Below are 27,056 nucleotides of genomic sequence, written 5' to 3' on the forward strand. Positions count from 1 at the left end.
TTTGTGAAAATGTAAGGTGTTACATTTTTTATACTAGTTTATCTTAACCATCAAGACTAAGTCCAGTTAGTGATCAACTTGATCAAATTTTCCTATCTTTTAGAAAGATACAAGTATTCTTTACACAAGTCTATATTGGCTCAATCATAAGTTTTTTTTTATTTGTCTCTTCAACCAAACTACCCAAGTATTCTTTGAATAACAAAACATGTATAGACTTCTACACCAAATATTCTTTCAACATAAAAGTTTCTTTAGACTTCAAGCTAGAAACAAAATTTTTTAAGCTAGGAAATAAAAAAAATGGTCTTACACACAAGAAGTGCGAGTGAGTACAAAAAATAGCTTTATAAAGAAAAAAAAATAAAGAAGGGGGCATTTGTGCTCGTTCTTCTTCTTTGAACTTGTTTATGCTTCTTTATATATATAGTATTCAAAAATGATGTTTGTAAATCCTTGAGTCTTACTCATAAGCTTACTTTGTCTTTCTTTGTCTTGCTTCTTTGTGTGAAGATGTGTTTGTTGATGCATTTAATGTATTTCACCGAATAATCAATGCTTATCTAATAAAAGATGTTGCTTATCTAATAAAAGATGTGTTTGCGTACTTTGACGGATCTACTTATCCTTTATCTGACGCAATACAAACCTTATTCTTTTCTATTTGTTCTAAGTGCTAAAAAAGCTTTTTATTTATTTGATCTGTTGAGGTATAAGTTGAAAATAGATGATAGGAATATCATATTTCATAAGTATGATAATAAATGCATTAATTTGAGACACATGATATATTTAGTTTGATATAAGGACATGTTTAGGCTTTGATATGATGCACCTAAACGATCTATGATATCATCTTATAAAATCTTTGTTTATATTTTATAAAAATATTTGTGTTTGTTATCATTAAAACACAACTTTTGAGAGGTTCTAATTTATCCTTTGATCTAATAGAAAACATCGATGAACCATAATCCTACTTTTATTTTTCTATCAACGTGAAACCCAATTCTTTTTCATTTTTACCTTATTTAAATGTAATTATAAATTCTTCAGATCAAATCATAATTGTACCACCTAGTCTATGTCATAACTTCTTTTGGAGATCATTATAAACAATCCTTTGGGTAGGATATCTAGATTTAGTATATAGTTACTACCATGATAGGGTGTTCTTTCCCCCTTAAGTATATTTTATTAACATCAGTGGAAAAATAGCTTGTTTAACCATGTTTATAGAGTAACTTTGGCAAAATCAGTTTTATCATCCTTATACACTTGGCAAAATCAGTTTTATCATCCTTATACACCTATACCATACATAATCTTTGGATGCCAGAGGGAATTCGTTACAACATTGACAAGAGTATTCATAGTTTTATTTGAAGGATTCCATCTATACATTGGGTTTGGTGGTAAACTATCATTCAACATAAGACTAAAGGTAGAATGATGCGAGGCATTTAAAGTTTGTGAACATAAAATATTGATGAAAGTTCACTTAGGAACCCTAGAACTTCTATTTTTGGTAGGTTAAATTCATAATTGATTAGGATACTGGTTAGTGAGTTATGTTGGCATTGCGACTTGGTTGCGACAAAGTTTGAAGGCATACAACAAAAACTAATGTCGAATTATTAGCCATTATGCATGCTCTTCATATGGCATGAAATGCTAGTTTTAGACATGCAACTTGTCAGACAAATTACCTTTTAGCCTTGAAGTTGATATCTGAAAGTTAGACTTGACATCTATGCTTCAGTCAATAATTTTATTCGAGTTTTTATTGCAAAGCAATGAAAAAAAATTCATTTTAGCACATCTCTAGTGAAGGTAGCCAATGCATATGTAATGGTTGATTAAACATAAGGTAACTTCAAATGTTTCTTTTGTCACTTGCCATTCTTGTTCTCAACAACTTTTGTTTTGCTAGCTAATGCACTAGGTGTCTCCTTTGTTAGGGTTTAGCTTTACTTCTTAAGTTTATGATTGATAAAAAGAAATAAATAAAAAATGCCCGTGCACTCTTCAAACAAGTAAAAGAAAGAAAAATTATAATTCTTTTAATTTATATATCACACAAACATTATTTTATGTTATGCATAATTGATATTATCATCACAAACATTATTGTTGCAAGGTTATTCCACTAAAGACGACAATTCTGTGAATATATTATAGGTATATGAAAAACATATTTACAGTGAACAAGGTAAATACTTAATATGGATGATTCTGCCAATATTTATTAATTTAATTGATATTATAATTAATTCTCAAATTTTAAGATTTCAAATTTGAGTCTTAGGTTTGATGAGAAAATAACTTTAAAAGAGACAACGTTAATGTAATTAAGATCCTGTCAATATCATGTTATTAAAAACAAATTGGAATTAATTTAAAATTAAAAGTTTATCTACAAAATTTAATAAATGATTTTTTTTCCAAAATAGAGATATTGGTACTATAGCAGTCATTTAGTCCATACTCAAACACTTCTATATATATATATATATGATTTAAACATAATTTTGTACAGTAATATTTTTTTATTAATTACACTTAAATAAAGTGTGTCTAATGAAGATTAAAATTATCATTCGTTTTAGTATAAAAATGGGTACCAATACTATTTCTAAACGGGAGATGCAAACAACAGGTATAGTATAATATTTACAAAGACTTTATCCATTTTTATTATAATCATATTATTGATATAAATATTTACTAATTTTATCAATAGCTAATATGTGTCAAAATATCTCACTGACTAGCTAGGTTAAGATGTCTCTTTCCAACAATTTTTTTAATCATTATTGTATAATGGAAATATTGAAATTGCTACCCGGTATCTATATAATCCACTGTGACAGAATAATTTCTATATTAAGACTTAAACCTCAACTAAATATGTTGAACTCATTTTTTTTCCTTAATAATAAGGATTTCAAATCATATATTTAACCAGGTACCTTGTTACGCTTTTTCTTCAGTTTTATATGTATACTTTAAATTTTATAAGCAGATACCTAACTTTATAGTTGCATTCAATTTAATAAGTAGATATTTCCTTTAAACAAGACAACATAGAAAAGTATGCGGATGAATTGAAGGCACCATATATCAAGTTAGATCTATTTTATTTAGATTTGGTTGATTCAACAGTATCATATATGGAACCTGTTTTAAATTTTATTCAATTAGGGTCAAAACAACGTGAATCATGTGACGTATAGACATATTATTATTTTTAAAATTTCGAAGTTATTCTTTAAATTTATTTATTACATATTATTTAAGAGTTATGAAACATAAAAATTAGAGAAATAATTAGAATTCATTAACCTAATTTAGAGTTCGAAAAAACAATAATTTACACCATATTTGACATAAAAAAAAATACTTAACAAAATCAAAACATTACTTTCAGAATTCATGAAATATATACCTCTTAAACAAAATGAGAAAACAGAAAGTATTTGATAATAAGTAATGTTAAAGCTAATGAATCCTGGGGTTCTTAATTTTTCATTATCACTTTCTAATGAATTTAATTAATAGTGGGATCTTGTGTCTTTGGTTCCTCTGCTGACACACCCTCTACTCACAAAGTGATTTTCTTACTCTATTAATGAAATTGCAGAAATCAGAATGTGCTTAAAACAAATTTTAACTTGGATAAAAGATTCATATTATTAAATTCCTCAATAAGAATTTAAAACCATAACAAATAAAACAGATGAACAAGGCACTATAAAAGCCTTCACAACGTAATTCCAAAAACTTAAGTTAAACAAATGATTAATTTAAAGAAGATATGAACTACACAAACTAATAATTACACATTATTTTTAAAATCCTAATGTTGCATCTATCAAAACTAAATCCAAAAGAATGGCAACCCTAGCTAGCTTAAACATTGTTTCCAACATCCTCATCCAAAAACTGGTTGAGTCTCACCTAAATTTGACTTTTAACCCAATAGAACATACAACAAAACAAATAATAAAAAGAAGTGAAAATACATCTTACAACATGTCTTTACTATGAAAAGAAAAGTTAGATATTATTCAAAACAATACTTATCAAGTAATCCCATGTGCATACACATAATTCAATACTCACAAAAATGTGACTTTCATGATTTTATTTTCTAAATGTGGTACCATTTCTCAATTTTTCAAATGATGAAGCATTATATTTATTATTTTTATGAGATAAAAATATAAATAATATTAAAATTTAGTGTAAATATTATTAAATATCAATTATCATGTTATCTATTTAATGTTAAATTGTTATCAACGTTACAAGTTTAAATGTCAACTAGGGAACATTCATTGAGAAAACCAAAATTATAAATTTATACAATTAGTTGATTAAAATTGTGAAATTAAAAATAGGAAAATTGAAATTGCAGAATTGATATGATAGGAAGATAAAAAATATAATTTAATCTACAAATATTCGCTCATTACTTAAACATAATAAAATGAACAAACATTCCAAAATTAAAAACAAGTATTTAACAACAACTAATGTATAAACAAATCGTTAGTCTAGGAATTGAACTCGACCTCTAATAAGGTTGCAAATTCAAGTATCATGAGTAAAAAAAATATGATAATTAAGTTGGAATGCAAGACTCCAAAATGGACATTTCAAACCAATTAACATAGTTAAACAAATACTTAAATGTGTATTTTAAAAATTCAAAATTTTAATTTTTTTAATCTATTTCGTCAAATCATTATTGCCTCCCTCTCTTACACTTCCCCCATAATTGCCTCTTCATTCTTTACAAAGCCAATGGTGTATCAAACTATCAATAGTAAATTTAAATTAACTAAGTTGCATTACTCCGGTGATTATAAAAAGAAGAAGAAAAAAAACAGAAAACAGAGAGAATGTCTTCAGATTAATCGACGAATAATTGATTATAATGCTGACTTTGTAAACGGAGTTTTTTTCATTGATTCGAGATTCAAGAAAAGATATTGTAAAATACTATGGCAAGAAAGACATGGAGTGCTAAATAACTGATCGATATTTGACTGACTTGAAAAATATAATACTGTAAGCAAATGAGATCGTATTTCAAGCCGCGAGCTTTGACTTCAAGCCTGTTGAAGAAATCACGCAACAATTACAATATATATAGTTTAGGATTTTATCAGTTTGTCCTTTGTAAAAGATGTACCATCCACACCTAACAGAGTGAGAATTACCAATATAAACACCTTCGGAGTTTGGCCTTCGCTTCTATGAATAATTTACTCTATATAGGTTAAATATATTTTTATTTTTTATTTTACTTATTAGATTTATTTTACTCTTTTATTTATTAAAATATTTATTTTGATTTATAATATTTTATATTTAGATTAATTTAGTTCTTTTTAAAATATCAGAAATTTTTAATTTTGAATCAATTTTTAACTGATTTAAGATGTAAAACTTGTAACAATAGATTTATCTATATAAAAATTATAAAATTTGATTGACGTTTAAATTTATAAAAGTTATAACATAATAATGATTTTATAAAAAGAACATGTCTAATAAAAAACTAGAAAATAATATAAAATTATAATTTTTGAAATTTCAATTACTTTTTGAATTTTTTTTTATGCAATTTTCATCATGTATATTATACTTTTTTATTTGAATTTTAATTGCGTTCTATAGTTTTCATATCACTAGATTATTAATGATATCAATAAATGTAATGAGATAAATTTTAAGTTATGAAAAAATAATTTAAAATTATATTTCAAAATTAAAAATAATCATTATTTCAAAATAATCAAAATAGTCAAAATTTAAGAGACAAAACATCATAATGAAAACTTTTTAAAAATAAAGAACTAAAATAAATCTAACAATTAAGATAAAGAACTAAAAGTAATATTTTTAAAAATTATATGGACTAAAAATAATAAATTTAAATTTAAAAATAAAAAAATTATCCTAAAGACTAAATACATATTTAAATATAAATTATTTATCATAAATTTAAAATATAATAAATATATTTAAAAGTATTTATTTATTCAAATTTTAAATATAATTTATATATTCATATACAATATATATATATATATATATATAGAGGAGAGTTCAAACGACACCGGTGTAACTTTAATTAAGTGTTACACCGCTCAATAACTTTATATTAAATGTGAATTTTTTAAATCCAACCGTTAGATTGAAAGTCCATATCTCTTAGATCATATATATCAAATTTTATATTAATCTAAGATGATTTGATACTTCATTCTCATAAAACAAAATTGACGTAATATATACATTTTAAAATATTCTAAAATATGAACACTTTGATTACCTTCAAGTTGTTGTTCAATTTTAACAAAATTTGACATATATGATCTAAGAGATATGAACTTTCCATCTAACGGTTGAATTTTTAAAATTCACATTTAATATAAAGTTATTGAGCGGTGTAACACTTAATAAAAGTTACACCGTGTCGTTTGAACCCTCCTCATATATATATATATATATATATATATATATATATATATATATATATAATTTATTAAATATTTTAATTATATAAATACAATATTTATATATACAAATAAATATAAATAAATATGAGTAATAACGGAGTAACGGTTCAAACTTGAAAAGTGATAAATAAATATTTATGCTCGCTGGAAGATTCTCTCATCTCATGCAACCGACACTTATTCAATGAGGAATAGTCTTCAGTTACACTTGGCAACGTCTTGTAATTTTTTGATCGTGGTATACGTCATACATTTTTTTAGCACATTTTTTAAATATATTTTTTTATAATAGACTTTTTTTTTTTTACATCTGACTAAACTTATTTTTAAAAAAATACATTTTATATTTTTAAAAGTGTTACTAGCATTTCACTAAACAATGCATTACTGTATTATTTATTGAAGTAGATTCACGTTTTCTAAACAAAGTGTTTTCTGTACTCATGACTAGAAATTGAATTTCTGACACACAACAATTATTTATGAAATATACTTATGGTTGATGTTGATGATGGACCATACACTAATTATTAATTAATAGATTACATAGATAAGATGCAGCATACCTGAAACTCAAAATTGACTTTAACAAATCACCGTCCTCGTTTAAAAGTTTAAAGGAAAAGGGCACAACTATTTTAATTTATGCCACACAAATAAAAAATTGTTAGCTGTACTTTTTACTGAAAGAATGGGACTCAATTTACGTTTAACTTAAGCATAAAATTATGACTGAAAATATTATTTTATTTATATAAAATATTATATCTTTTATTGTCACACAAATATTATTTTATGTTGTAATTGAGACTATGACTTGTCAAACAAAATTGTTGTTGCGAGGTTATCCCACTAGGATCTATTCTACCCATATCTCAAGAATGATAGCTAAATAAAAAAAATTGAACGATAGATAAAAAAATACCCGCAACAAATATGATAAACATTTGTTCAATGAAAAAGAATCATAATGAAGGTTTATCCGCAAAATTTAATATAAAAAAATGCAGATATAATTATTAAAGTATCCATTATATTCCTTTTTATATATACACCATACTCGCACTTTTATATATATATATATATATATATATGTTTATTTATTTGGTGTCACTAATATTATATAATTATGTTTGAATGATTTGAAAATAATTGTTTTAATTTAGTTGTAGCAATAATTTGTTGAATACATTCGCTTAAATTATCGTAATAATTTATACAAATCTTATTATTCTCTCATCTATGTATATGCACTTCATTGTATTAATTAAAGTTAAAAGTCATATTGATTAGTATTACTTTGAAAAATGATTTATTTATAAAATTGTGATATGAATATAGGTCAACAAAAGTCGAAAGGTTCATGCACTTGTACATGGATCAAGTGGATTTATTATAGTGTAAAAAAACCAATTTATCTTTTCTCTTATGCGCAAAATACAAGTGAGTTTTTTTTTTTTTTTTTTTTTTAAAATTTCTACATCTTTTTAATATTAATTTTAAATATTTTTGAAATTTAAGAGCTTCTGAAATTGATTAGCTATAAAATCTTGAATTAATAGATTTTTATTTTTTCACCATTCCTCTTTATTCACTTTAATTGTTTTAGTCTTGTACCAAAAAGCTTTAATTGTTTTAGTCTAAACACTTTTTTTTCCCTACATCGATCTCAATATCGGTGCTATAACTGATATAAAAAAATCCAAAATAACCAACTTTAAAGACTTGTCTCTCACGATAATAACATACTTGAAATATAAGATACTACTATCTAAAGGGTAGGGAGAAAATGTAAGTGTTGATATGTAGGGCCCCTAACTTTTTTTTATTATAAAATTTATATGTATATTAATTAAGTAGCTTTATCTCATATTCTTATGTAAAAATAAATATTTAATTATTGTATGTCATTTTTATTTATATTCTTTACTGTAGAGATAATAGCATTTTTTTTCTTTTTTGAAAAATATTTGACAATTAGTTCTTTTTAATTTTTAATTTTATAATTAATATGTTTTTATTATTTTAAAAATTATACACAAATGTATAATGAATTTATTAGTATTTCCTTTATATTGATTTCATAAATAAAAGACATTTATTAATATTTGTGAAAGATGTCACTTTATGAGTTCTATATAAAGGATATTGAGAATTATTCAAAAATGTAATTTAGTAACATAATTTATTATAATTTAATAGATTTTTAAGACATATAATTAATTAATTGAGTTCTTTCATTATAAAATATGTTTAAAATAGATATGAATTTTTATTATAAATTCTTGAAGGTTCATGATCATGTGAAACTGGATAATGATTGATATTTGTAATATTGAGTTTTAATTTTTTATATAAACATATTTTCTATTATATATTCTTATATTGTTTTAAAAAAAAGGTAATAATAAATATTTTATATAAAAGGTAATATTTGTATATTTATTAAATATAAACTCTAATTTTTAAAATTATAAACCTAACTCCCTAACACTCCCAACCTGGCTCAGTCCCTGATAATGGGGATATTGAAATTGCTTCCTGTTACCAAAAATATTGTGACAGATTAATTCCTATATTAAGAGATAAACCTCAACTAAATATGTTGAACTCATTTTGTCCTTAATATTAAGGATTTCAAATCATATATATTGCCAGGTATTGTTACGCTTTGTCCCTTATTGGTATTTTATTCAATGAAGTTGTTTTATTTTCAACTTAGTTTTATTAAAATATAATAGCATTTTTTCTGACCTTTGTTGCTTTGGATATTGTTGGCCCAAGGAAACAACTTGCACATGATTTGAAAGGGAAGACTATGGTTGCCCTTACTCAAAGGGTAGACTCGATATGGGTGTTATGGAGAATGGTTGTTGATATGGATGAGATGCTTATACAGGTGCCCTTGGCCGAGGAAATGTTCAACATAATAGTAAACTTTCGATGTACATAAACTAAAATGATTTGTTAGAGATTACCCATCGGAGGACTACACTTAACGATTATGTAACTTTGGTTAATGTACTTATGGTTTTGTAATTCAACTTAAACCTTTTCTACTAACTTTTGTTCTAAGTTTTTAGGTGTCTCCATATATTTTGTGTGGCTAAGGGGAATCATAAGCTTGAGTCCATTTAGAGCTGTGACAACTAGCCAACAAAAATCCAAACCTACATTCAACATTGGATGCATAAGTAAAACAAGCGAGTTTACTTAACAACCTATGAAGAGTAAGTAGAATTTTATATAATTGATTATAAATTAATTTTCCTTTGTCACTATATATTTTCCAATGTAGTTCTCATTGACAACTTTTTGTTATTTGTCCTTGGATATTGTTGCATGTTTATGGTCATTGCACAACTCGACTCCCAATGAGTTCAAAAAGATATTAGATGCATAAATTGTTAAACAAATTAACTTTCATTTATAATTTATCTTATAGTTTACATTTCATTTTAATTTGTAGAGTAACTTTTTTTCATGGTAAGATATAATGCATTGAGTGGTACACACTCCAAAATGAAGCTTCAATGGGTAAATCTAAAAGTAAATATTTTGAACTTTCAACATTAATATGTTATGGAGTTGATGCATTTTGAATTTTCATTAATATTTTAATTTTTTTTATTATATTTTGATTTTAGTATTATAGGCAAAGATTAGAGATTATGAGTGCAATTATTGTTATAAATATGATGTACGCAATTTTCCAAGCTAACATATAGTAGATTCGTTGTCTATTATAAGTTTATTAGTGGGAAAAGACTATTAAAATCAATTGTTCAATTGTGGATATGAAGAATGCATTTCTTCATGGCAACTTGGTAGAAGATATTTACATGAATCTAGAAACAGTGAGATTGGTGATGACTTTAACAAGTAACAATGGCTAGTCTCTATTCCACATGGATGAGAAATCAACATTTTTGAATGGAATCTTGGATGAGTTGGTTTATGTCACTCAACCTCTAGGATTTGAGATTCTTAGGAAGGAGAGAACGGTGTACAAGTTGAATAAGGCCTTGTATGGTCTGAAACAAACACTTAGAATCTGGAATAGCATAATTGACTCATTTATAACATAGAATAAATTCCCAAGTGTACAATTGAATATGGTGTCTATGTGAAGAAGAAATTTGAAGTAATACTTTTGATTTTCTTGTATGTTGATGATTTGCTTGTAATGGGAAGCAATGGTGAAGAAATAGAGAAATTAAAGTTGAGATGATGACTATAAGTTTAAGATGATAGACTTGGGCAACCTAACATACTTTTAGCAATGGAATTTCTAAGAACTACAAAAGGTATTATCTTACATCAGAAAAAGTATGCGACTAATATATTAAAGAGATTTTTCATGATTGAGTTCAATCCAGCCACTAAACTAGCATAAGTGAGCTTAAAGCTAGAAGTTATATGTGTTAAGAAGGAAGAGGTTGATCCAACCTTGTTTAAGCAATTGGTTGGTTGTCTAAGATGCTTATGTAATAGTAGACTAGACATTTTTTTTGTCAGCTTGGTCAGCAAATACATGTCAAAGCCAAAGAAAAGTCATTTAATGGCAACCAAGAAAATTTTTGAGATATATCAAAGGCACACTTGAGTATCGTGTGTTGTTTCCTAGTAGAAAGGAGCAAAAAGGGAACAAATTGGTTGGCTATTTTGATTTTGATTGGTGTGGGGACAAGTCAGATAAGAAAAACACTTCAAGGTACATGTTTAAATTTTTAGAAGCACCAATTTCTTGTTGGTCTAAGAAGCAACTAGTGGTGGCACTCTCAACCTGTGAAGCAGAATATATAGCAAAGGCTTTTGCTGTTTTTCAAGCTATGTGGATTGATTCTATATTGAAGAAATTGTAGATCGAGGTAAATAAGCCAATATAGTTGCTAGTGGATAATAAATTTGTTGTCAACTTGGCTAAGAATATGATTTCTCACGATAGAAGCAAACACATTGAAACAAATTTCACTTCCTTAGAGAGCAAGTTAATCAAATGAGGATTGAGGTTGTGTACTTCAAAATTGATTTGCATATTGTTGACATATTAACCAAAGTTGTGAAGGTTGATAGGTTTGTGAAATTGAGGAAAGAATTAGGTGTTGTAGATTATAAGAACTTTTGAATTAAGGGGGAATGATAGTTAATGAATAACTAATTCAAAAGTTAGTAGTAGTTAATTGATAACTAACATTCATTGTAATTGTTTTCATCAACTATATATATTAGGAGTTCTTGTATTTTTCATTCAATAATAATATTTAGTCTCTATTATTTAGTTTCTCTCTATGTGTGTGTTTCTTGTTCTATCAATCTGACTAAGGTCGTAACTCGATCTCACCATGAATTTCTCATTGACAAATTAATACTTCTTGACAAGTTACATCAATTTGAAGAGAGATATCAATAGAAAATTCTATCAATCTCTCATTAATATGATTATATAATTTGTACATTCCACACACACACACACACACACATATATATATATATATATATATATATATATATATATTTATTTATTTATTTATATTTGACATCACATTTCATGTATATAATTAGAGTATAGGAATTAGAATAATTATGTCATTAATAATCTTCATAAGCGTTTAGGGTCACCGAATCCGAGGTATTGTCCGCTTTGGCACTCATTGGGCCGTCACGGTTTTGTCCTTTAAAAGGTGTCTCGGTTGATTAAGGAGGGAGGGTGTTTATAAACTACCCTTAACCTCGACTCCTAAGCGATGTAAGACTTTTAGGCATACCAGAACAAGCCTCTCAGTCGATGCTAAGGGGTAAGAGTGGCCTAGGCCCTCCTTCTAGCGCCAAATGTTCCTACCGTAATGCCGCTATCATCATTAGAGTTACCGCATCCGAGGTATTGTCCGTTTTGGCACTCGTTGGACCGTCACGGTTTTGTCCTTGAAAAAACGCTTCAATGGGTTAAGGAGGGAGGGTATTTATAAACTACCCTTAGCCTCGACTCCTAAGCGATGTGAGACTTTTAGGCATACTAGAACAAATCCTCCAATTGAAGCTAAGGGGCAAGAGTGGCCTAGGCCTTCCTTCTAGCGCCAAATGTTCCTATCGTAAGTCCGCTGCCATCGTTAGGGTCACCGCATCCGAGGTATTATCCGCTTTGACACTCGTTGGGCTGTCACGATTTTGTCCTTTAAAAGGCCCCACAGTGGGCGCCAAATGTTCTCACCTGTGATCGACCTGAGGGGCGATTACTCTGATGAGATTGATGAGCCTCTTCTCCTGGGTAAGTTGTATCGAGATAGGGATCTCTGATGCTAAAGTTAGTTCTTGATAGTGTAGATGTCTCGTATTTATAACAGACCTTGATGATTTTAGGGTTTTTTCTCTTTAGGCGAGAGCGGGGTTGAAGTCGGCTCAAAATTGATTGCGGCCCAACTGATTATGGGCTCCCACACATGACCGATATCATATCATGACTAGGACCGACTTGGAACTCAATACTCGATGTAGACAGTACATGTATGTAATATTTAAACATGACATTATGATAAATAGGAGAAGGAAAGAAAGAGATACTGACCATTGATTGTTTTGAACTAAATCCGAATTGTGAATTGTTTATTATTGCATTTGTAGATTTGTATGGGACCAACCCCAAAACAAACCTGCCTTTAAATGAAAAAAAAAAAACAAAAAACACATTTAACATCGGATATTACTATAAAAAATGTAGAATATACACAATAAACTTTTGGTCTAAACCAACGTAGAAATGTGATACGTGAGATATCGGATACCCTAATCCAATATAAGATGTATTAGAATTTATATGCAGAAAACAAACATGTAGTTGTGAACTGTATGTGTTAGAGGGAAAATTAAAATAATAGAAAAATGAACTTATATACATGTCACGTATAAATACTAGTAATAGAATTTGTTTTAGAAAAAATCAAAATAATTGTACAAATATAAAAATTAATATTTTTTAAATGATCAAAACTAAATAAAATATTTTTATAGAAAATAAAAATATATCGACACCTATTGGACCGTTAACTCTACTTGTAAGATTGAAATGTTCTAACATTATGTTTATAAATAATTGTGTTTATATATATTATTTTTATTTCAATTCAAAAATTAAATATATGTTTCCAATTTCTTATGTCAGCGATTGATTATTATTTCTCTCTATTCATTCCGACTCCCCAATTGTCCCTCTATTCTTCAAAACTATTTTTTATATGTGACTTATTTCATGCGTCATCTTTCTTACTGTTAAACTAAAATAGAACTTTTTTTAGGATCTATTAAATAGACGATTGAATGTCAAATTTTTGCATCATTTAATTTTTTTAATTGTCTTAATTAAGTATTACATAACTATTTTATATTAAATAATCATAATTAAATATTATAAAACTTTTTTATAATAATTTTTTTAAAAATCTTTTGAAATCCATCCGATACACTCCTTTAATATTTGAATAATAATATTATAAACCAACTTTGTATAAATATAGCAAATTCCGTTACCTACCTAACTTGTTTAAGAGAGAGAGAGAGAGAGATTATATATCTTTAGATTTGGCAATAAATAATCGAATGAAAGTGTTAACTTTAGAAACAAAGTTCTTTTTTTTTTATTCTTAAGAGAAAATAAGAAAAAAATTGGAGTACACATTAGTTGACTTTTCAGACAATGGCAATCTGTATTTATATTGATTTTAAAACAAATAAAAAAATGAATTTTGAAAATGGGAGGTCTATAGTCTGTACACGTTTCTCCTTTTGGATTAAATTTCCACCGTTTTGGAAAATATGTAGTCTTTGTTTTTATTTTTAACTAGAAAAAGCATGCACGTTGTGTCTCTCTATTTTAAAAATAAAAATAAAAGATAAATACTGATTAATTAAAATGTAAGAGATTTGAACTTAAATATTGCTGAAATGAAAAGAAAAAAAATAAAAGATAATGTAAACGGATATGATTTGTAAATAATTATAAGAATAAATTACTCTAAAATTTGTGTAAACCAAAATGAAATATCTCCTTTATTAATATTATAGATTTAATTCATTTTATTAGTTTTAATTAGAAAAAAATTTTACTATTTTTCTTTGACTAATTTTTTTTTAAAATACTTCTAAGAGAGCAACATAAGAAAATAAAATGAAATAAAATTCTCTATAAGTTAAAATTAGTTTATATATAAAATTTATAAAATTTCTTTTTTTATTAATTTTTCAAAATATTACTTTTAACTTATGTGTAAATTAGTTTTAACTTATTAATAAACTTATTTTAAAATTTTCAATATATTTTGGTCCCTATAGTTTAAATATAATTTTGTAGTCCTTATACTTATACTTTTTAATTCTTTATCATTATTATTATTATTATTATTATTTTTGTAATGTTGTTTATTTTGTGTTATGGTAAAGGTCTTCAAATTTTTGGGGATAAACAAAACTTCAACATGAAACATATGATTAAATTGAACTTGACTAATTCCAATTCAAATACTAAAACTATAAATCTTTTCCCTAATATCATACTAATTAGAGCAAAAATTCCAAATAACTGAAGCTCTAAGTCTCTCCTCCATTCAACACATATTATAACATCATTATCATAACAGTTCAATCATAACATCTTCATCATTGAACCTTAAGCGTCATTACACACCTTAATATTATTCATTACTATTACTCATATTAATACATCTTATCTTAAGATAACTTCACATATGACATCATCAATATTTACACAGTAAAATACATTATTTTAGCCAATTGGTTAAACATTACTACTCATTAAGTTATTCTTTTAGTTCTCATATTAATCTCTCCTTTTGCCTCCTTAATCATCAATTAGTTTGTGAAAATAAAAATATAAGAAAAAGTGGCATGACACCCAATGAGGTCGAAATTGCACCTGGTGCGAAGAGGTTGGGACCTCTCTGCCAAATTCATGCTCAACGTGGGACAACCCACACCTGACGTGACAAGATCTAGGACCTTTTGTGTTAGTTTCACTTGGCATGACTATCCCCTCACTTGACGTCACTTCTCTGGTAGTCCTGCGCTTGATGTGATCATTCTCACGACCGTTATAGTTGCAAAATTTGCATTTTGCGTAATTGTTATTTGCATAATTTGTCTTCTCCAATTTCATACAAATCAATACATCAATGACTCCCAATTATAATCCAATTTGTCAGTTGATTAATCCATGCTCAATTAACATTACTACATCATCAAATCATTAAATTTCATTCAATCAAACCCAAAACCCACAAATTTATACATGTAATACCTTAACCTTCAGAATGCATAAACTTTTCACCAAACATATTTAATCAAAGTAGATTCGTGGTTTGTAAAATAGAGTAGTAACAAGTTATCAATTAAATTCATATGCATCAATATGAATCAAACAAAAAGACAACTTAATAAACTTAGAGATTGTCTCTCTATCCTTATTCTTCATATATATTCATGGATGTGATAATCTCATTACCCTTTTACTTGAAGTGACAATCTCATGATTCAAGGTGCTTATCATAGCTCCAACAGCTAATCTACACCTTCTTCGGTGCTTTCCTTTTATTTTCCTCTTATGAGTGCTCTATATTTTTTAGAAAATGCATAATAACCTAATCCCTACCTTTTACTTATATTTAAGCCGCCTTTGGTTGAGGTCAGAATCCTGTCCAAAACTTAATTTATTTCTTTCCTTTTATTTTATTAATAAAATATTCTCCTCCATTATACTCTAGTTATTTTTTTGCATTAAATATAAGTAAAAAAATGGATATTGCTAATCTACACCTTCTCGGGTTTGTCTAAACAAGATTTTTCTAATCCATTTCGGGGCACTACAAGAAAACGCTGAATAAGTGTAACATCCCAGTTTTTATTATTATTATATGGTATTTGGTCATAATTTTGTGATTATATTTTACTTCAATTGTAGCTAATTCACATTTCATTTATGCTTAATTGTAGGCTTTAGAAATATATGTATATTGTTGGGCTTAATTAGATAGTTGTAAACTTTCTTTTCAATAAAATCGTTTTCGCTGGGCTGACTGGCAAACCTCGGTGTTTAGGGCATAACTTGGGCTGTGATGGTCCAAATGATGCAAAATTGGTGTCAATGGAAATCTAAGAGAAAAACGCACAACTTTTACAGAAATAGCCATTTGCAAAATCGGTCGTTTAGGAGGTCAAAATTGGAATTTGATTGATACAATTGGTTCTCGCTGGACTGATTGGCAAGCCTCGGTTTGTGGGGTATAACTTGGTCGGTGGTTGTTCAAATGATACAAACTTGGTGGCTATGGAAAGATAAGAGAAAATCCTACAACTTTGATGAAGGAAATATTTTCAGATTCGGCTGTCTATAAGGTCCAAATCAGTAGCTAAAGTCGATGAGGAAAAGAACATGGCACCAACTCCATTAATTCATCCCACCAACTTTAATAATTCATCTCACTAATTCATTCCACTTAGTTTTGTCTAAGATTTTTTCATTATTTTCCATTTTTTAATGTGTCTTGAAGGCTATAAATAGCCCTTCACTTCTCCATTGCAAACCATCCCTCAATTCTCATTCTCTCTTCTCTTATACTCTCTTCTTCTCCTCTTCTTCTCTTTGAAGACCTAGAGGAATCCATAGGAGGTGGTTCTATCCTAGTAGAAGGAGCCTAGAGGAGGAAGCTCTTCTTTAGTTTCAGCGCTTGTCATCCAGGTAAGGGGGGGAGTGAGAAACCTCGCTCTGGGTGTGGGATTGTATGCTGGGTAGTGGGATTGGCCCCCAATCCTGTGTTTGTTGTATGTTATATTGTTTGTATGTTCTAATTGCTTGGTTAATATGTGTGTATGAATAGAAATTCTGTTGAGATTATGATTGTGAAAGTTATGAATATGATATGATAATGTGAATGTGATGTTTCTAATGATATGATGTGATGATGAAATATGATGTGAAATGACCATGAGATATGATTGACCATGAGATAGATAATGTGATAATGTGACAATGAGATATGAAATGTGATAAAGAGAAATGACCATGGAAAGTGATAAAGTGATATGAGAATGCATAGAGTCTTGTTTGACATGCATCATTTGCATAAAGTGATAAGGGTACGATATGGAATACGCCGCCAGAGAAGGCCCCCTAGTGTAAAAGCTGTGGGGATCAGTCCTTGGGGATGGCTCGGTTTGGAAGTCCCAGTCTCGCCCATTGTGTGCATGGGATGTATCTTGCGCGGCTTAGCTATCCCGACGAGACTCTGGTAGTATGTCCTTCTAGTGAGAGTGCGCAGAGGTTGTGTCCCGGCATGTACTCCTAGACTACTCTTTGTGTATTGCTAGCGGCAATATACTACGTGATAAGTGACTGGCGCCACATGCATGATAAAATGTAGTCCGTGTCCATACATGTGTCTTTTGATGTTATATGACAAATGAATATGCCTTGAATGAGTAAGATGTGATATTGTTATTAATCTATGTTATACATATTTTGTTTGTGCTTGGCTATCTGGTATATATTTCTACACTGTGAGCCGAGTGAGATGTTTTCTCACTCCCTTTTTCTTTGTGTTGTTTTTCTCTGACTGTTATACAGGTGATTATCAGTATGAGGCTGAGAATGTTGGTCGTGAAGCTTAGGCTTCTTTATGGGCTATGCTCTGATAGGACATGTGACATCGGGGCATAGATAAGATTAGATTAGGATGTTAATGTTATTATTTTGGAAACTTGAGATTTATTTCTTTGTAATTTCTGCTGATTGTGTATGTTAAAAATGTGATACTCTTTAAACATGTTTGATTATTAAATGTTATATTTAAATTTATTGAGTTATGATATGCGGGGTAGAGGGTGTCACATTTAGTGGTATCAGAGCAGGTCGATCAAATCGACCGTGAGTTATGAGTCTACTGTGCTTGTGTGATAGTTGAGAAATTTATACTAGCATGATGGTTGATTATGTTTGTTGTCATGTGTACTATTTTCTTAGATTATGGCTGGTAGAAATGATCGTGCAATTGCTGATGCTCTTCAAGCGTTAGCACAAGCCGTGAGTAACAATAATAGGGCTGAAATCACTCCTAACTGGTTAGAGCGATTTCAACAAAATAATCCACCTACTTTCCAAGGAGGATATGACCCAGATGTTGCGATGAATTGGCTAATGGAAATCGAAAAGATTTTTAATGCCATGGAGTGTCCTTTCGCTCAGAAGGTGAGGCTGGCTACCTTCATGTTGACTGCTGATGCCCATTTTTGGTGGGAAGGAGCTCTTCAAAGGATGATTGATGGAGGAGTGCAATTGAATTGGGACAACTTCAAGAGAGTCTTCCTCGAAAAGTATTTCCCGGATGATGTAAGAAGCCAGAAAGAAGTTGAATTTCTCGAGCTGAAACAAGGAAATGATACAGTGGCAGAGTATGCTGCAAAATTTGATGCCTTGGTTCGCTATTGTACTCATTACCATGGTGAGGGTGGTGAAAGGGCTAAGTGTATTAAGTTCGTGAATGGCCTTCGTCCGGAGATAAAAACAACAATTAATTATCAAGAGATCTATCACTATCCAACGCTTGTCAACAAGAGTAGAATCTATGATCATCGTGCACGTGCTAGTTTCTACAAAGGGGCTGGAGGTCCTATACGTGCTGCAGGTTCTAGTGCTCTGGGTAAGAGTAAGCCTTACTCTGTTCCTACCAAAATTCAAGGAAATCATGCTAAGAGTAGATCCGTTGCTAGAAATTCTTTCGTAAGTGGTGCTGCTAGTGTAGGAGGCTCTGTTTCTACCCCTACTAATCGATGCAAGAAATGTGGGCTGCGTGGGCATGAACACTATAACTGTCCCGACAAAGAAATAACATGTTTCAATTGCAATGGCAAAGGTCATATTAGTACTCAGTGTCCACAATCGCCAAAGCAACGTATGATGGGAACAGGAGCTAATTCTCAACCTAAACGTCCAACAACTACTGGAAGAGTATTTGCTCTTAGTAGTGCTGAAGCTACTCAGTCCGATAATTTAATACAAGGTATTTGTTTCATAGCTGAGAATCCTTTGGTTGTACTGTTTGACTCTGGTGCAACTCATTCTTTCATTTCTTTTGCCTGTGTCCAAAAATTGAAATTGCCAGTGTCTTATTTGAGCTATGATCTAGTGGTAGAAACTCCCACAGAAGGTCCCATATCTACTTCTAGTATTTGCCTCAAATGCCCAATTGCTATTTCTGAAAGACAGTTTCTGGTTGACCTTATCTGTTTGCCTCTTAGTCAACTCGATATCATTCTTGGAATGGACTGGTTATCTTCCAATCATGTCCTACTAAATTGTTTTGAAAAATCCATATCTTTTGGTGAGAATAAGGGCGCAGAGTTTTTAAGTGCTAACAAAATAAAAACTTGTTTAAAGGAAAATGAAAAGGTTTACATGATTCTCGCCTGTTTAACTCTTGAGAAAGACCATGAGCCTAGTAAGATTCCCATAGTAAGAGAGTTTCCTGAAGTTTTCCCTAAGGACATATCTAGCTTACCACCTGAGAGGGAGATTGAGTTTTCCATAGACTTAGTACCTGGTACTGCACCCATATCCATAGCACCTTATAGAATGTCCCCTAAGGAGTTAGCTGAACTCAAGAAACAGATAGAAGAACTTCAAGAGAAACAATTCATTAGACCTAGTGTCTCACCTTGGGGAGCGCCTGTTTTGTTGGTCAAGAAGAAAGATGGGAGCATGAGGTTGTGCGTAGACTATAGGCAACTAAATAAAGTAACCATCAAGAATAAGTATCCATTGCCTAGAATAGATGACCTTATGGACCAGCTAGTTGGGGCTTGTGTGTTTAGTAAGATAGATTTGAGATCAGGTTATCACCAAATCCGAGTGAAATCCGAGGATATCCCAAAGACTGCTTTTAGAACCCGCTATGGGCACTATGAGTATTTAGTTATGCCTTTCGGTGTAACTAATGCACCTGGAGTATTCATGGATTATATGAATAGGATCTTTCACCCCTATTTGGATAGATTTGTAGTAGTCTTCATAGATGACATCCTTGTATATTCTAAGACTAAGGAAGAACATGCTGAACACCTTAGGATTGTCCTTCAAACCCTTAAGGAGAAGCAGTTATATGCTAAATTGTCTAAGTGTGAATTCTGGCTCAATAGTGTAAGCTTTTTGGGACATGTGATTTCTGAAGGAGGGATAGCTGTAGACCCTTCTAAGGTAGAAGCTGTACTTGAGTGGAAAACACCTAAGTCAGTTTTTGAGATCAGGAGTTTTCTGGGGTTAGCTGGGTATTATAGGAGGTTTATAGAGGGTTTTTCTAAATTAGCATTACCTTTGACCAAATTGACTAGGAAGAATCAACCTTTTGTGTGGGACTCTAAGTGTGAAGAGAACTTTCAGGAACTTAAGAGGAGGTTAACTAGTGCCCCTATTTTAGCATTACCTGACCCTAATGAAACCTTTGTAGTGTATTGTGATGCCTCTAAGATGGGTTTAGGAGGGGTACTTATGCAGAAGGGAAAGGTAATAGCCTATGCTTCTAGGCAATTGAAAATCCATGAACAAAACTACCCTACCCATGACCTTGAATTAGCTGCAGTAGTATTTGTTCTTAAGTTGTGGAGGCATTACTTGTTTGGGTCTAGATTTGAAGTTTTTAGTGATCATAAGAGCCTTAAGTACTTATTTGACCAAAAAGAACTAAATATGAGGCAGAGGAGATGGTTAGAGTTCCTTAAGGATTATGATTTTCAATTAAATTACCACCCTGGCAAGGCTAATGTTGTAGCTGATGCTCTGAGTCGAAAATCCTTGAGAATCTCTTCTTTGATGATTAAGGAGTTGCACATGATTGAAGAGTTTAGAGATATGAGCTTAGTGTGTGAACTGACCTCTAGGAGTATTAAGTTGGGAGCCTTGAGAGTGACTAATAACTTGATAGATGAGATTAGAAAAGGTCAGAAAGCAGATCCTTTCTTATTGAGTCAAGTAGAGAAGTTGAATCAAGGTGTGGAAAGTGAGTTTAAAGTTGGAGTAGATGGGGTGTTAAGATTTAAGGACAGGTTATGCATTCCTAGTGTGCCTGAGCTTAAGAAAGCAATCCTAGAAGAAGGTCATAGGAGCAGCCTTAGTATCCATCCAGGAGCCACTAAGATGTACCAAGACCTTAGGAAAATGTTCTGGTGGCCTAAGATGAAGAGGGAGGTAGAGGAATTTGTGTATGCTTGCTTAGTATGTCAGAAAGCTAAAGTAGAACACCAGAAACCTTCAGGTCTGCTACAACCTTTAGATGTGCCTGTGTGGAAATGGGATAGCATCTCGATGGATTTTGTAGTAGGATTACCTAGGACAAGGAAGAACTTGGATGCTATATGGGTCATTGTGGATAGATTAACTAAGTCTGCCCATTTTATTCCCATTAACATTAGATACCCTTTGGAGAGATTAACCAAGTTGTACATAGGTGAGATTGTAAGGTTGCATGGGGTTCCTACTAGTATAGTTTCTGATAGAGATCCTAGGTTCACCTCTAGATTTTGGGAGAGCTTGCATAAGGCGTTAGGCACTAAGCTTAGGTTGAGTTCAGCATATCACCCCCAAACAGATGGCCAGACTGAGAGGACCATACAATCCTTAGAAGACTTGTTGAGAGCTTGTATCTTAGAACATGGAGGTACTTGGGATAGTTTCCTACCTTTGATAGAGTTTACCTACAATAATAGCTACCATTCCAGTATTGGGATGGCACCCTATGAGGCTTTGTATGGTAGGAGATGTAGAACACCTTTGTGTTGGGTAGAACCTGGAGAGAGTGCCATTTTGGGACCTGAGATAGTTCAACAAACCACCGAAAAGGTTAAGATGATCCAGGATAAAATGAGAGCGTCCCAAAGTAGACAAAAGAGCTACTATGATAAAAGAAGGAAAGACCTTGAGTTTAAAGAGGGAAATCATGTATTCCTTAAAGTAACTCCTTGGACTGGAATTGGTAGAGCACTTAAATCTCGCAAACTTACTCCAAGATTCATTGGTCCCTACCAGATCCTTAAAAGAGTTGGTGATGTAGCCTACCAAATTGCGTTACCTCCATCCCTATCAAATCTTCATGATGTCTTCCATGTTTCTCAACTTAGAAAATACATTCATGACCCATCTCATATTGTGGAACCCGACAACATTCAGTTAAAGGATAACCTCACTTATGAAACCATACCTTTGAGAATTGAGGACAAGAGGGTAAGGCAACTAAGAGGTAAGGAAATTCCTTTAGTCAAAGTTGTTTGGGGAGGAAACTTTGAAGAAGACGCTACATGGGAACTAGAAAGCAAAATGCGGGAAGCTCATCCATTCCTGTTTTCAGGTAAATTTCGAGGACGAAATTTCTTAAAGGAGGGGAGAATTGTAACATCCCAGTTTTTATTATTATTATATGGTATTTGGTCATAATTTTGTGATTATATTTTACTTCAATTGTAGCTAATTCACATTTCATTTATGCTTAATTGTAGGCTTTAGAAATATATGTATATTGTTGGGCTTAATTAGATAGTTGTAAACTTTCTTTTCAATAAAATCGTTTTCGCTGGGCTGACTGGCAAACCTCGGTGTTTAGGGCATAACTTGAGCTGTGATGGTCCAAATGATGCAAAATTGGTGTCAATGGAAATCTAAGAGAAAAACGCACAACGTTTACAGAAATAGCCATTTGCAAAATCGGTCGTTTAGGAGGTCAAAATTGGAATTTGATTGATACAATTGGTTCTCGCTGGACTGATTGGCAAGCCTCGGTTTGTGGGGTATAACTTGGTCGGTGGTTGTTCAAATGATACAAACTTGGTGGCTATGGAAAGATAAGAGAAAATCCTACAACTTTGATGAAGGAAATATTTTCAGATTCGGCTGTCTATAAGGTCCAAATCAGTAGCTAAAGTCGATGAGGAAAAGAACATGGCACCAACTCCATTAATTCATCCCACCAACTTTAATAATTCATCTCACTAATTCATTCCACTTAGTTTTGTCTAAGATTTTTTCATTATTTTCCATTTTTTAATGTGTCTTGAAGGCTATAAATAGCCCTTCACTTCTCCATTGCAAACCATCCCTCAATTCTCATTCTCTCTTCTCTTATACTCTCTTCTTCTCCTCTTCTTCTCTTTGAAGACCTAGAGGAATCCATAGGAGGTGGTTCTATCCTAGTAGAAGGAGCCTAGAGGAGGAAGCTCTTCTTTAGTTTCAGCGCTTGTCATCCAGGTAAGGGGGGGAGTGAGAAACCTCGCTCTGGGTGTGGGATTGTATGCTGGGTAGTGGGATTGGCCCCCAATCCTGTGTTTGTTGTATGTTATATTGTTTGTATGTTCTAATTGCTTGGTTAATATGTGTGTATGAATAGAAATTCTGTTGAGATTATGATTGTGAAAGTTATGAATATGATATGATAATGTGAATGTGATGTTTCTAATGATATGATGTGATGATGAAATATGATGTGAAATGACCATGAGATATGATTGACCATGAGATAGATAATGTGATAATGTGACAATGAGATATGAAATGTGATAAAGAGAAATGACCATGGAAAGTGATAAAGTGATATGAGAATGCATAGAGTCTTGTTTGACATGCATCATTTGCATAAAGTGATAAGGGTACGATATGGAATACGCCGCCAGAGAAGGCCCCCTAGTGTAAAAGCTGTGGGGATCAGTCCTTGGGGATGGCTCGGTTTGGAAGTCCCAGTCTCGCCCATTGTGTGCATGGGATGTATCTTGCGCGGCTTAGCTATCCCGACGAGACTCTGGTAGTATGTCCTTCTAGTGAGAGTGCGCAGAGGTTGTGTCCCGGCATGTACTCCTAGACTACTCTTTGTGTATTGCTAGCGGCAATATACTACGTGATAAGTGACTGGCGCCACATGCATGATAAAATGTAGTCCGTGTCCATACATGTGTCTTTTGATGTTATATGACAAATGAATATGCCTTGAATGAGTAAGATGTGATATTGTTATTAATCTATGTTATACATATTTTGTTTGTGCTTGGCTATCTGGTATATATTTCTACACTGTGAGCCGAGTGAGATGTTTTCTCACTCCCTTTTTCTTTGTGTTGTTTTTCTCTGACTGTTATACAGGTGATTATCAGTATGAGGCTGAGAATGTTGGTCGTGAAGCTTAGGCTTCTTTATGGGCTATGCTCTGATAGGACATGTGACATCGGGGCATAGATAAGATTAGATTAGGATGTTAATGTTATTATTTTGGAAACTTGAGATTTATTTCTTTGTAATTTCTGCTGATTGTGTATGTTAAAAATGTGATACTCTTTAAACATGTTTGATTATTAAATGTTATATTTAAATTTATTGAGTTATGATATGCGGGGTAGAGGGTGTCACAATAAGCGGCGGAAAATAAGCGTCAGCTAATAGCTGACGCAAATAGTGTCAGAAAAGCCGACGCTATTTTAAGATTTAGTGTCGGCTTTTCCGACGCTAAACTTAAAATAAATTTAAATTAAATATTTTAAGTTTAGCGTCGGAAAAGCCGACGCTATTATTTAAATATAGCGTCGGCTTTTCAGACGCTAAACTTAAAATATTTAATTTAAATTTATTTTAAGTTTAGCGTCGGAAAAGCCAACGCTATTCTTTAAATATAGCGTCGGCTTTTCCGACACTAATTTAATTTAAATTTAAATTAAGTTAGTGTCGGAAAAGCCGACGCTATATTTAAAGAATAGCGTCGGCTTTTCCGACGCTAAACTTAAAATAAATTTAAATTAAATTTATTTTAAGTTTAGCGTCGGAAAAGCTGACGTTATATTTAAATAATATACGTGCTTTCAGATAGATAAAAATAATTTTTTCAATGTTATATACGCATAATGTGTTCTAGTACACTTGGTTTTCAAGTTCACTTAAGACCTCAAGGTTCACGGATCGAGTCCCAGGAATGTTAAAAATATGAACGAATAAATGATAAGCGAGAAAAAGAAGATAAATAAAAAAATAAAATAAAATTTGTGTCAACATAGTGTCGGCTTAACCAACAATAAAAAATTAAAATAAATAAATTTGTTAGTGACGGCTTAGCCGACACAAAAAAAATTGTGTCGACTTATTTAGCGTCGGCCTAAAACCGACGAATAACCGACAATATTGCGTCGGCTTTTATGATTTAGAGTCGGCTTTTGGCCGACTCTAAATTGAAACATTCTTGTAGTGGGGCCATATTAACAATTTCAACTTAACTGATTTTAATTATTTCAAATATATTATAAAGCCTTTTCGAAATCTTAAACTTAAAAAAAATATCTGAAATGCTCTCTTGAAATAAACAACAAATGAGGTTAAATGATTATTAAACTCAAATTTAGTAAATTCAATCATTTAAAAATTGTTATGAATGTTGTCTTCAGATTGGAGTACTCGAATTAAATTAGTAGCTCCATTTTCATAATTTTTATTTTTTTTAAAGTATTGCAAATATATTTTAAAATTTTAAACTTAAAAAAAATTATAAATGCTTTAACTTGAAACTTAAAATAGTTAAATTAAATAATTAATTTTAAATTTATAAATTTTAATTCTAAATATAATTTTTATTTCAAAATATTAGAAAAACATATTTCCCTCATATTTTTATCCATGCAACACATTAAATCAAATTTTACATAAATGAATATTATATCTAATATAATAAATTGTATCGATTATTAACTAACTTCAATTTGTATTAGTTCATTAATTCAGCGTTTTTTTCCCAATATTTTTAGAAGATGTTAAATTGTGGTTTTAATGGAATAAATTATTTTTATTTCTGTTAGAAGTTGGCATGCAATTTAATTTTCTAAGATTTTTTTTCTTTTTTACTCCAAGAGAAGTAACATTATAAAATTCAAATATATAGCTGTATCGAAAAATATGCATTTGATTTATTTATTTAATGACTAAGTTTATTTCTAAAATATATTTTATTATTTTATAATAATATAGTAAATTAAGTTTCTTATTTAAAAAAATTTAATTGATGATAGATTTTTAAAAAATATAAGAAATTAATAAAAATATTTATATATTTTATATATGTAGAAAAGTTTACTATCTAGTGTCTATGCTATAAAAAAAATAATAATAATTTGACTAACTTGAAAGGGAATGGTCGAGAAAAGTAAAATGGAAAGTCCAAGCCGCCGTTGGGGTAGTCTTTCTTAATCAGAATACTTTAGTCTTTCTTAATCAGAATATTTTAGTATCTAATTGCATATTCAATGAAAATAATATCTACAAGTGAGATAGGTAAAATTTTCATAAGAATTTAAATAAATTAAACTCCCCATAACAAATATCTTTCCGGAATTCCACAATCTCTCTCTCTCTCTCTCTTTTCCTTGCTTCCCTCCGTCTACCAAAAACAATAAACACAACTTGTTTGCATAATTTAATATTTTTCTAATAAAGTAGATGCTAATTCAACGTAT

Source organism: Cajanus cajan, chromosome 1 (genome assembly GCF_000230855.2).
Source record: "Cajanus cajan strain Asha chromosome 1, NIPB_CcT2T_4, whole genome shotgun sequence".
Classification (NCBI taxonomy): Eukaryota; Viridiplantae; Streptophyta; class Magnoliopsida; order Fabales; family Fabaceae; genus Cajanus; species Cajanus cajan.